We start from the raw sequence: 14,130 nt of genomic DNA on the forward strand, positions 1-14,130 counted from the left end.
CACTGCCTGGGGTCATCCTGTAGATGCTACAGAGAGGTCTTCAGATGGCTGATATTTGTATTCGGCTTGGAAGTGCCCAGGTGAGGCCCAGCTGTGAAGCAAGGCAGGCTAATGCTGGTGTCAGGGTCTTGGGCCTTTTATTGATAGGTTTGGGGCACACTGCAGCTTGCTTGAGAGATTTTAGCAGAGTCTGAAGCCTGAGCCAGGACAGGCCATTCATATGGAAAAGCTGCTGCAAACAACTTGGGTGGGGCTGCAAATTGGATGGGGCAGGTGCTCAGGGAATCACCAGAGTGGAGTGAACAGTGTGAGCAAGGCTGATGGAAACTCAGATATGCTTGCCAGTCAGTCTGGCAACAGGGGAGTCCTAGCACAGGAACAATGACCTCTGTGAGTACCCCCATCTGGGAGAAAGCCACCCCCAAGTTCCTGCCTAAATGCCAGACAATCCAGTTTCTCCCCATATGTGTCTAGGTTTTCCAAAGCCACCTGGTGCTGGAGCTTAGAGGGATTGAGCTTGGTATGTTATGCAGCAGCTCTTTAAAAGGAACACCTGGGTCTCCAGCAGCCTGTGTCACTCAGCCACAATCCCTGCTGGTTTTTATAGGCCAAAGTTACGGGGACTTTTCTTCCCAGCTCTAGAACCCTGGACTGGGGCGTCTGGTGTGTGGCTGTGACCCCTTGCTTCTCCCAGGCAGCCTCCACAGAGGTGATCTCCTTCCTTATTAAAAAAATGGCAAATGTGGATGTCGGACCAGCCCATTCTGCGCCTCCACCCCTCCTACTAGTCCCTGTGTGCTTTCTTCTTTACTTCCCTAGTTGTAGGGTTTCCATTCAGCCAGCTTTCAGGGGGTTCTGTTGATGGTTGTTCTGTATTTTAATTGTAATTTTGATGTAGTTGTGGGAGGCAGCAAGTACAGGCATTTATTTACATTGCCATCTTGGTTTCTCCTGATTTTTCTAGCAGTATATATATGTGTGTGTTGGGGATGGGGAATGGGGAGGCGAGTGTGAGACCAGGGAAAGAGCAAGAATGATGAGCCAAATATGCAGGGTCCCTAGAGTGGGTCACTGGGAAATGCCAGAAAAGCTAGTCATTGGCAAAGTTATGCCTAATGAATGAGATGTTTCATCCCATTGTGGACCGCACATGTGTGTTCTCTCTCTAGGTGCAATGGGAGCCATCTCCCATGACAATATGTCCAGCCCTTTGCTGTTATGTCTCTTGTGAGAACAAATTGCTATACCCCTTGAAGAGGGTGTGACCTCTATGTCTCCCCTGCCAAGCAGTCCAGTAGGCTCTCTCTTTTACCCCTAGAATCTCTCCTGCTTGGTAGTGCCAACTTGGTAGAACCAATTCACATGTGAATTGATGCCCAGGGCATCAAGCTTGAACCACCATTTCAAAGGAAGCCTTGCTTTCTCTTTACCTTTGTGTAGTCTCAGTGAGAAGCCTAAGCCGGCTGTGGGGAGTGTGAGAGTGTATTTTGGGAAGAGTGGTGATCCATTCATGGTAGATTTCCAGCAAGTGGCTTTGCTCCTAGGACTTCCAAAATCTTGTACTTCTCGACTTCATAATTATGATGCTCAAAGGACCAAGCACAGGTATAGACCAATGATTCTCAGCTGGGGGTGATTTTGCCCCTCAGGCAATATTAAGCAATAGTCTGAAGACATTATTGATTGTCAGTACTAGGGGAATGAGTGGAAGGTGGGTAGAGGGTGCTGTCCAGATAGTGGGTAGAGGCCAGGGATTCTGCTGAACATCCTACAATGCACAGGATAGCCCCCCAGCAAAGAATTAATTTGCCCCAAATGTCAATAGTACCAAGATTCAGAAACCCCAGTATAGACCAAATTATTACCACTATTACCAGGAAACCTGGATTCTGAATTTACAAGATAGAAACCAAATTTTGCATGAGAGAAATCTGCCTGAACTCTATTTAGAGAAAGAATCATGACCTATTTTTAACACTGTCCCTAAAGCAAGATCAGTCAAAACATTTCAAATATCCCCAATGTGGGAGAAAACAAACAAGCAAATGTCCAAATCTAATGATTAGGGGTTAAAAGACTCATTTACATAAAAATGAGACACTCAAAACAAAGGAAAATCTGGGCTAGAATTGCCTCACTTAGAGTATTGTTGGAGAAAGAATGCTAAACTGGTAAAATACTCTATTCTTCACACTCCTGCATCAAGCCAGAATTCTTAGTATTCAGCAATACTTTCAGTCTAAGGCAGGAGAAATAGAGCTGGCCTCCCTTAGGGCAGCTTATGCTAAATTAGTTTTGTGGACCCTTTGGGAACCAATTCCGCCAGCCTTTCTCTACTAGACAGTGCTTCTGGGACCAGTAGTGAGGGGATGTCTTAAATTACCAGCTCATAAATTTAATCTCAGAGACCATCTTCCCTTCCTGTACCAGGTGCCCATAACAAATATCTTTTAGAAATGCTCACACTTTAATGAGATATCTGGGGTTTAGAGAATCCTTAGCCAGAGGATGGGTTTTATGAGCCCTGAAACTGTCATGCAAAATTGTGTTTGGGTTCAATTTCCTGAGGTGAGAGTCATTGATTTCATCACATTCCCCAAGGAGCCTTTATTCCAAATATTAAGACCATTGATATGATTCATTCATTCATCAAATATTTATTGAGTGCTTATATGTGCCAGCATTGTGTTGTGCACTAGAAAAAAAGAGGACTGGATGGTGGTGAATCATTCATTGAAACTTAAAGAAAACAGGAAAGAGTATGAAGAGGAAAGTCTAAAATTAATCAAGATGCATTAAACAAAGTAATTGAAAAATTTGAAGAGCCTAAAAATATTTTCTGTTTGATATTGATAGACATTTTTATTTGCACATACACATCATTGGTAACAAAAGCATGGCAATTGAAACAAAGCAGAGGAAAATTATGGTGATGAATATTTAGATTATAAGGATTTTTATCTCTAATAAAAATCTCTAAACTGCTGACTCTGGAAAATAGAAACTAATTTGCTCCTCTCAAAAAGTTGTTTTTGAAATTTAATTGTTGGGTGGTTTGATCATCTGTTAGGTGGTTGATGACTCTCACTCTCATCTTGTGTGGATAACCAGACCCAGCTCACCTTAGAACAACCACTGGACAGCTTATAATTAAACGTTTTGGAATGATATTGAAATGAAAGCTTGCTTTCACAAAGGCAGAAGTAAACTCTTATGTCTGCTACACCATGAGGGCTTCTGTTTCAATTTTTTTTTTTTTTTACCATAAACCTTTACTTTTTGTCTTCTTCATGATACAGTTGCACAATCTGCTACCTAATCCAGTCCTGACCCTGAGATTCGGCATGAAGAGAATAGAGGTGGGTAGGGTTGGGAGAGTAACTGTTCATAGGACTGTCATAGAAACCTGGGCTCCAGGCCACAGGATAATTCTGGACTGGACCACTTATCTATTGAACTCATGGTTCTAAGCTAAAGGGAAAAAACGTCCACTCCCCTTTGGGACTTGTAATACATATTTTTTCGCACACAAATGGCCTTACTCATGTTCTCCCATGAATAAAAACTTCCCATCTAAATTTTGGATACTCTACCAGTATGGTAACCTGTATTTTCCTTTCACTTTAAATAAGAAAAATCTTAAGAGTCCACTGTTTCCATACCTAAGGAAATTGAGTTCATCCTGCTTGCCGTGGGGATACTTAGAATCTGTATTTTATAGCATTTAGAAAGCCCCTGAGGGTTTATGTAGCAAATCTAAATGTCCCACTTTATAGATGAGGAAACTGTGGTGCTGAAAAGTCAAGCTGGAAAACAGCAGAACCAAAACTAGAATCTCTATCCTGACTTCTTTCCCAGAACTCTCTTCACAACACTAAATTTCTAGAAGACATCAAACATCAAGATCTACTTTTCTTCAGTCCTTTCTAGGAGTGGTCTGGTGGCTCCTGACAGTGCCTGGCTCACAGTAGTGCTGGTTTCATCTTGTATGGATGACTAGACCCAGCCCACCTCAGGACAACCACTGGACCTCCCAATCAGAAGAAAGCAAGTGAACGTGCCCCCGAGTCAGTTTCTTGGCTAATGGGTAACTGGAAGGTGATCCCAGACGAGACAAATGCTTATTAGATGTAGACACAGGAGAAAGAGGAAAATGGTGTAATGTCTCACTCTGTTCTAGAGGCTCCATTTCCTCCAGTGTGATCAGGATTCTATTTCTCTCCTAGACCAGAACTCTGGTCTCTCTTCTTATAAGGACACTAATCCCATCACAGGGTTCCACGCTCATGATCTCATTTAAACCTAATTACCTCAATGATTTCCCCAACACTAGGTGTGGGGACCCTGAGCAGAGTACGCCAGATGTTAAAGGCCCATTTGCCATACGCATGTGCAAAGGCAATGACACAGCAGTTTTACTATATGCACTACGCAGGCCCACCCTGACTTTATGTAACTAGTTTGTAACACAGATGTCGCTAATTGGCAAGAAGCTTCTTTTGTCTAAGTTAGTATAAAATGTGCTGCTGAACAGCCGGTGGCTGGCTGTTTTGTTTGCAATAAAGCATGTCCCATCTCCTTGCGGCTGCCTGCATCTTCTTCCAGTTCCCGGCTTCCAAGAAGGTCCCATCCCTAGCAGAGGGACTCGAATCGAATACCAGGGAAGCTATGTGCTTCTCAGGTGCTTAAATCTTAGTAAAAAGGTCATATTATAAAAATCTATTTGGTCTCTAAGGGTAAGACGGTAAGTTATTACTAATAGCTGTTCTCCCTTTTTAATAGAAAAATAATTTTTAACCTGGGCACTGGTCACCCAGGGAAAATAGATGGCATCATCCAGCTCCCTTTGCATCACATATGGTCATGTGACCAACTTCTGGCCAGTGGGATGCAGGGAGCAGTGCTGTGTGAAGTTTGCCTCAGTGGGGTGGAGTATGCTCTTCCTGTCCCTTTCTTCTTTCCTGCTGGCTGGATTGCTGATGAGATAGGGAGCCCTATTGGAAATGAGGTTGCGAGGTGCAGTAAGTTAAAGACTGACAGCACGAGAAGATTGTCTTGGTCACTTGAGCTGCCACAAAAAAATACCATATACTGTTCAGCTTAAACAACAGACACTTCTTTCTCACAGTTCTAGAGGCTGGGAAGTCTAAGATCAAGAAGTCAGCCGGTCTGGCTCCTTAGGGAGGGTTCTCTTCCTGGCGCACCTTGTTGCTGTATCCTCACATGGCAGAGAGAAAGAACTCTGGTCTCCCTTCCTCTTCTACAAGGACACTAATCCCATCCTGGGGCCCCACCCTCATGACCTCATCTAAACATAATTACCTCCCAAAGGCTCCACCTTCCAATACTATCACAGCGGCGATTAGGGCTTCCACATATGAATATGGAAAAGACACAAAGATTCAGTCCATATAAACATAAACCTCACAAGGAAGGTCTCCATGCTGGCTTGGACTTTTATATGAGAGAGAAGTGAATTCCTAACTTATTAAGTCACATTCAGGGCCTCTTTTGCATCCAGACAAACTTATAATTTAACAGAGTAATTTAGGTTTGTTCCTACTGACATCACAATGATGTTCTCCTCTGACATTTTTATGGTAACAGGACAAAGCCCCACTCAGTGAAAGCATATGGAGAATCTTACCATAAGCAGGGGTCTAGGCAACAGGTGGAGGAGTTTACATTGACTCTCCCCTCATGTGCCTGGGGTGGGGCTGTGAATGGTTCACTGCGGAACTTCACAGATTACACAGTGCTATGGGGGAGGCCTTTGTGCACCATCTGCCCAATGAACTATGGCAGATCACTCATTTGATACAGAAGTCTTTCATTTCTGTCACTGGAAGGGAGGGGAGGAGGATGAACATAACATGAAGTCATTAAGGGGCTATCTTCATTTGCTATGGCTGCCCTAACAAAGTATCACAAAATGAGTGGTAAACAACAGATGCTTACTACCCCACCATTCTGGAGGCCAGAAGTACGAAATCAGGTGTCAGTGGGGCCCTGCTCCCTCAGAAGAGGCTGGGAAGGATCTACCCCAGGCCTGTGCCCGGCCTCTGCTATTTCCTTTGCTTCTGGCAGCATAACAATGGTCACATGGTGTTCTCTCTGTGTGAAGAATGTGACCACCTTCCACGTGTCTGTGTGTCCAAATTTCCTCTTTGATAGAGGCACCGATTGGATTGGACGAGGGCCCACCCTAATGACCTCATCTTGACTAATTACATCTGTAATGACCTTCGTTTCAAATAAGGTGGAATCCTGAAGTACTCGGGGTTAAGAATTCAACATATAAATTTTGGGGGGACACAATTCAGCCCACAACATGGGATAAGAGCTGATAGAATATTTCTTCAAAATTGTTCCATCCAACCACTAGCAGGTGAAGGAGACCAAAGTATATCAGAGAACTGCACAGAGAACCAAGTGTGTGCAGCACCCTGGGAAGGAGCAAGGAGACATTTCTTTATGGTCTGCACAGCGAGGCTCTGATTTCACTGAACATCCTCTCCATCGTAGCCTGATCCCAGTGTCCAGGCCTGCAGAGTATGAGTAGAGATCCAGGACGCAGAAGCCAGGTGCTCCGGCTCCTGTCCGGCCCGGGTCCCTACATTGCAGCTGCCTTTCCTTCCTGCCTGGGAGCTATGGAGGAAAATAATTACCTGCTCCGTCTGGAGGCCAACACCAGAGGCTGGTGATATAGTTTAGAAAGTTCAGTTTATTCTTTCTCAATGATAAAAATAGTGATGCTCATGACAGCTGAGTGGAAACAACACGAATTGAAAGCCCATAGGAATATCACCGCTAATTCCAGACAACCCCTGTTAAATTTTGACTCATATTTCATCCACTGTTGTCTTCTTTTCTATGTATATTTTACAGTCTAAATGATGATCTTTATCTAACTACTAGAGGCCCGGTGCACAAAATTTGTGCACTGGGGGTGGGGTGACCCTCAGCCCAGCCTGCATCCTCTCCAATCTGGGACCCCTTGGGGGATGTCTGACTGCCGGTTTAGGCCCGATCCTCAGGGATTGTGCCTAAACCGGCAGTTGGACATCCCTCTCACTGGTTTCTAGCCACTTGCCTGCCAGCCTGATCACCCCCTAACCGCTCCCCTGCTGGCCCAATCATCCCCAACTGCTCTCCCCTGCAGGCCTGGTTGCCCCCAACTGCCCTCCCCTGCCGACCATCTTGTGACAACGTGGGGGTGGCCATCTTGTGATGACGTAGGGCAGCCATCTTGTGATGACCTGGGGGCAGCCATCTTGTGATGTGAGGGTGTTAGGGTCAATTTGCATATTACCTCTTTATTATATAGGATATGCTTTGTTTTTTTGCATATTTCCTATGTTGTTATAAATTATACTTAATATTCTTTCAATAGTTGAATAATATTGAGGATGACCAAATCATAATAATAAAGGGAAGCCAATATTTTCTGCATTCTAGTCACTGTTGCAAGGAATAAATATATTCCATTTAATTCTCATAAGAGTCCAAGAGGTAGGAATTATTCTCACATGTAAATTGACAAGAAAAATTGAGGCTCAGAGTTTTAGTAATTTGTCTATTATCACACAATTATTAAACATCCAAAGAGGAAATTTATAGACAAGTTTGCTTGACTCTACTTTCCATGCTTCTACTTAATTTCTCTTGAACATGGAGTTTGCTTCTAAATTTTTACCACTATAATTATTGTAAGGTAAATCTTTGGATAGAACAATTTTTACCCCTGGATAAATTCATAGAACTGAAATTTTTAGAACAAATATTTGAACATTAAAAAATATTTGTGCTACATTATTGCCAATTGGTTTTCCAAAAGGGTTGCACCCGTTTGGGCTCCCTCCAGCACTGTAGGATGGATCTTGCTTCCCTGCACCCAGCACTGGACAATGGGGCTCGCTGAACATCCCTGCTACTTATGAGAGCTGAACATGGATTGTTTTGCTTTTCATTTTAATTTATTTGATTATCAGTAAGGTTACACATTTTTCATATGTTTTAAGACATTTGTGCTTTCTACTAATAATCTGGGCCATTTATCTGTTAAAGTCTTAGTATCAAATTGAACCATGTGTATTAACATTTTTGTAGGTCAAATAAATAATTGTTGACTATCAGCTCAACCAATTTTTTTCAAATGTATTAAGATTATTAATCTTTAGATATATTGGCTATAAATATTTTTGTTGATGTTCTGATATAGATGTTTTCATTTCCAAAATGAGGATCCAATTATCTGAAAAGTTTTTTAATAAACAAGGATGGCATGCTAATGAGTTCCATGGACTCATTTTTTAATTTCATGATTTCCTACTTTATTTGTCCCTTCTGTATAATCTACTCCCCCCACCTCTCCCTTCCCTACTCAGATTTGAGTCTGGAAAGATGTGTCTTTAAGAGGTAGATTGAGGTTTGGGATCAACTTTAGAGAAAGAATAGAAAATGCTTTGGAAGAATTAAAGGTGCCAATAAAACAAGTAAGAGTAATACATCTTCATTATGGTTGATGCCTTCTTAGAGTAAAACAATTAAAATTGTAGCCAGAAGTCATTTGGAGGCAAAGCTTTTCCTACAGCAGCTCAGAGGCTCTTTGAGGGAAGAGTGATGATGGCTTAGGTCAGGGATACACTTTGTGTGCATGACAACCCAGCATTGGCCGTGTCTCATTCTCAGCCAAGTCGAAGACAAAGCCAGACCATCTGGCTTTGCAATAATGTAATGTCTTCTTTCCCATAGGTAGACTGAGAACCATTTGAAAGTAAATGTTCAAGGCGGCGTATTGCACACACATTTTTAAACTTCTGAAAAGAAAAGATAACTGCTGTAATGATGAGCCTCAAGTTGCTTGTCAAGTCTGAGTTAGTAGTAAGAGCAATAGAAATGCTGCTTCAATAGCCATGAGTATTTCAGAGATCACTTAAAAGCATTTGCTTTTTAACATCTGATGTTCAAGACCCTCATCTGTAGGATCTGTTTCTGACTGCCTGTGTTCACATGGAGAGAATGGTGGGGTGGTACCCTAACCAAATTCCTTGGCTAAAATGATTTACACCAATTCTCTCTTGACCTTAAGTACTTTTTCATGTCAAGTATAAATTATCTTCCATAAAGTTGGGAAGCAAATCTTGGCTCCTCTCGTGCCCAAGACTTTGATCAACCCAATGGATCTCGCTGCTGTTCCTAAGAGCAGATTTAGCCTGAGTTTTATATCTGCAGTGGCTCCCCCGAGGGAAACAGACATTACAGATGAGGTGTTTGCACATACAGTAAACTGTGGGTATAGATGACATTCCTGACCCGCCTTCTGAGCTGTCCCGCCTTCTGAGATGATTTGCTCACAGTTGGTTTTCCCAGGGAGAACACCGCTAATGTCACCTGGCTCCCATTTGTCAGACGCTGGCCAGGCTGGGACGCAGCTAGTGAAAACAAAGCTTTCTTCTGTGCAAAGCTAACTGACCCATTCACAAATCCCATGAATCAAACCTGCAACCTCAGTCTTCTGGCACCAGCCACAGACCAACGCAGCTAACAGGGACAAACTCTTTCCAAGTCACGTAAAAACAAATCCTTCAGTGCACTCAGTTCTGTGCACAGAGTTCAACCAGCTGCCTCCCCCCGACTCCTATCCTCGCCCCCTGTACACTGGGCCTCCCTTGAGCTGGACTCAGATATGGGAAGATGACTTATGCACACATCCCAGATGTTTTTTTGTAACCCAGAGCCCTGGAAACAGCTACCTAAAAACACATGTGCTTTCTAAGGACCTGACTAAAATGTGGCCAAATGGCCTGGAGTTGTCCCATTACTGAGAAGTTTGAGGCCCAGCCCTGTTTCTCCGTTTCCTCCCTTCACTGTTGGGCCTCGCTTCACTAATGGGGCAAGATCCTAACAGCTGTGGTTGTAATTAGGGCTCATTGTAAATACTTTGAATATAATAATTATACTTACACAGAAACATTAAAACATTTTTAAAGAGCAAGAAGAACAGAAAGAAAGAAGTTGGTAGTGGCTTAAAATGAATACAGTTGTCTCTTGGTACCTATGGGGGTTGTTTCCTGAGCCCTCCATGAATTCAAGTCCCTTATACAGTATTTGCATATAACCAGTATTTGCACACAGGCAGCAGTAGTGTACGCCTACACATCACATCATTTTGGTGGATTCAGCATAGTGTTCCGCATGTGGCAAATTAAAGTTTTGCTATTTCCTGAATATTTTTTATTGTGGTTGGTTGAATCCACTGAAGTGAAACTGGCAGATACCAAGGGCCTACTGTTTGTGGAAAAATGCAATTGTACTTTCAAAATGATAACATTGTCTCCTGTTTGTTTTCCATCAAAATTTATATATGTATTGCCCCTGCACTGGGGCCTAAAGCTCTTCCTTGGAAGAATATCAGTAATGACAAGAGGTTAGTCTATGTGACCAAGGTGTAAATCTTTTCTTTTTCTTTTTTAAAAATATATTTTTATTGATTTCAGAGAGGAAGGGAGAGGGAGAGAGAGATAGAAACATCAATGATGAGAGATTGATCAACTGCCTCCCTCCCCCCCCAACCCCCTGCCCACCCCCAGTGGGGATCGAGCCCACAATCCAGGCATGTGCCCTTGACTGGAATTGAACCTGGGACCCTTCAATCTGATGCTCTATCCACTGAGCCAAACCAGCCAGGGCCAAGGTGTAAACCTTTTCTTAAATCAATTGCATTTGTCCTCCCATGTGACGTCCCTCCTAAATTCTCTCAGTGTCCCCAGATTGGCTCCCTGGCTTCCACTCCCTCTCTGCCCATGTAACCCTTCCTGAAAGCTCCGTTACATATATCTCCCTGGGCCTGCCCAGCAACAAGCCATTTCTCTAGTGGAGACCCTGCAATGGTTCCCTACTTCTTGACGTGCAATGCACTGGGAATAAAGAGAAACTGCTTTTCCTTGGCTTTTGAGACCTTCCCCAGCCTGACATAATCCTGCTTTTCAACCCCCCTCTCAGCCTCACGAGTTTGCCCTGATGCCCCCTGATACTTCATATTTCCCAAACCAAGTTAGACCTTCTGTCATAAGCTTCGTGATTATTTGAACCTCTTCTTCCCAGCCTTCCTCATAATCCCAATTCTTGTTCAACATCTTGTCCACTTCTAGGAACTCCATGCAGGCCAAGGCTGAGGTGTCTCCACCCCAGCCCCTGTAGCAGTTAGAAGACAGGTGTTCCATGCTTGCTTGCTGATAGGAGGAATGACCGTCTTAGCAGCCAGATTCGCCCTGCTCCATAACATTCCAGAGCAGTTTTGTTCAACAGTCAGTTTTAGCCCCAGACCTAGACCCCTGTTGTTTTCTCTGCCTGGATGCCCTTCCTCCTTTCCATACCAGACACGTCTTACCTTTCCTAGCCCTGCTCCACCCTTTACCTTTACAAGGCCATCCCTGACCCCATAACTGGCTGACCCACTGTGAGTTCTCCCACTTCAAAATTCCTATGGTGCTCACTGCACCAAGGACGAGGGCCTTAATTGAGGCCTGGTGCACGAAATTCATGCATAGGTGCAGTCCCTAGGCATTGTCGGTGATCAAAGCGTGAGCATTTGGCATGGAAGGGTGGGTCCCAGCTGACCTCTGGGCCCTGGGCAGCACCTGCACCCCTGCTCGCACCCTCCTTGGTCTGGCACTGCCCACTCACCTGCTCCACCATCCCGCTGTGGTCCCTCTCTTGTTGGGGTCCATCGGGGCTGGCAGTGCCTCCACTGTCGCCAGCTGGCAGCGCTGTGTCACTGACACCAGCCATGTTCCATGCCACCCCCTAGTGGTCAGCACACCTCATAGCGAGCAGTCGAACAACCGCCCAAGGGGACAATTTGCATATTAGGCTTTTATTATATAGGATTGCAGCCAGACTTGAATTTTCCCAGAGTCTGCACCTGAACTTCCTCAGCAAATTTGTATCCACATCCCCCAGCTCCTCGTAGTCCTGAGCAGAGCTGAGCACAGATGAGCTGCTCCATAAATGTCTGATTGATTTTGATTGGGCACCTTCCCTGCTTCTCTCCAATGATCCACATCCCATTCATCACTCAAAGTCCGTCTTAAGCCCCACTTGCTCCGCAGTGGATCCATGGATGATGCCCCACATTGATCTCATGGTTGGCTCATGATCTGGCTCTTTACTTTTTGGATCTCTGCTCCCTGTGGGATGACATGCTTGGGCACACAGTCCAGTGCTTATGTGTATTCCATTACTTGTAAACTTTGTATGTGTTCTGACGCTCTGGGTCATTGGTGGAGTCCTAGGGGAACACCCCCCGCCCCCATGCTGGAGACTCAGCACTGAGCACATCCCTTCCCGTGTTGCCCTCCTGTGCGGCTTGACCACAATTTCCTCTTTCATCCTCAGCATCTGAATTTTTGAAAGGCAACAATGTACCCAGCCAAAAAGACTGCATTCCCTAGTTTCCTTAGTGGATAGGGGTGGTTAAAGAGATCTTCCTTCTTGCAGCCTGGAATGTGAACTGCAGCTGTAGCAGCCGTCCTGCACCACGATGGATGCCATGAGCAGGGAGCAGAAAGCTAAAAATAGTCAAGGTCACTGGTGATGTAATGGAACCAGTTTTTAACCATGGATTGCCGACCTTTGAACTACTTTTATGTCAGAGAAAAACAAACAAACAAGCACACACAACCCTATGTGGTTTAAGCTACTGATCTATAAGTTTTCTACATGATCCTAACATTTCCATTGATGGGATCATTGCTTTGTGAGCTGATTGACTAACATAGATTTCTTGTTTGCTGTTTACATGGCCTCTAAGAGATGCAAGACACCCTCCACTGTTGCTAGAGCTGCTCCCAGTTCCACAGTGACCCTGAGGCTCTCTGCCCGTGTGACTATTTAATCTCTTAAGTTACCTGAAGGGAAGCAGCTGGGCTCGCTAGTCTCTTGTAACATCAACCACATGGGTCTTCAAACTCTTTGCTGAACCTACTATGCCTGAGGAAGCCTGGAGGATGGCTTTATAGACTCCTTAATTTGGACCAGAGGTACCACACAGCTGGGAGTCTATTACTTTTAATTGTATATGTTATAATTTTATGTTTAAATATTTCAGTTTGTCATTGACACAAAGAATTCCTGGGTAGTGACTGCCAAGCTCATAAGGGAAAACTAAAAAACTTCCTAATGCTATTGGAGGAAGAAGAAGCATTTATGAAACAATATATAATTTTGGGGGGAGGGACTTCAAGTCTTCCAATACTAAGGAGCTTTTGCAGTCAAGTTCAGCGATCATCAGCAAGATCTAGATAAGCTGTAAGCATCATCCTAGCCCAATGAAGCAAATATATATCTGTAGGTTGGTCCAGAATATTGTGCATGAACCTAATCTAGCTGAGAGAAGTCCAAAGAATCCACAGTTGCCGGGAGCCGGTCCATCCTTGCTGTTTCAAGGGACCTGGCATATATGGCATACTGTTCTTAATATGTTTGCTCCCCTTCTTGGTGCTATGTGTTTTAACCAAAGTCACCTCTCCGAGAAAGGTTGTTTCCCCAGGTAGGAATTTTTCCCTGAGGTTAGGGAGGGATACAACCCCTTAATTAAGTGCCAGGTGGGTAGTTAAGCTACATAATCTTTACTCCCTGGAATGGAGATAAGAAACGCCCTAACCTTTGTAATAGAAATTGACAGGATTAAAATCGGCTGGTATAAATACGGATGTAACAAGACAATAAACGTCAGATCCTAACCAGAACCTAGCCAGAGAACATGGCAAAAGATCCTGGACAGAACCTGGCTACAGAACTTCACTGGAGAACCTAGACAGAACATGGCAAAAGAACCTGGATAGAACCTGGCTAAAGAACCTGGCGACCGAACCTGGCTGGAGAACCTGGCTAGAGAACCTTGCAACAGAACCTGACTACAGAACCTAGAGACACAACCTAGCTGGAGATCATGGACACAGAACCTGACTGGAGATATGGGCTAGAACCTGGCGACAGAACCTGGCTGAGGAACCCAACTATGATGATCACTGAACGCTGACCCCATGTCATTCCTTCTTCGCCGACTCCGTCCACACCTTTGGGGACCCCTGGACCTGCTGGGGCTGGACCCCAGCACACAGTGAT

The sequence above is a fragment of the Myotis yumanensis genome, unplaced genomic scaffold, assembly GCF_028538775.1.
Source record: "Myotis yumanensis isolate MYYU_CA2020_CCGP unplaced genomic scaffold, mMyoYum1.0.hap1 SCAF_2, whole genome shotgun sequence".
NCBI lineage: Eukaryota > Metazoa > Chordata > Mammalia > Chiroptera > Vespertilionidae > Myotis > Myotis yumanensis.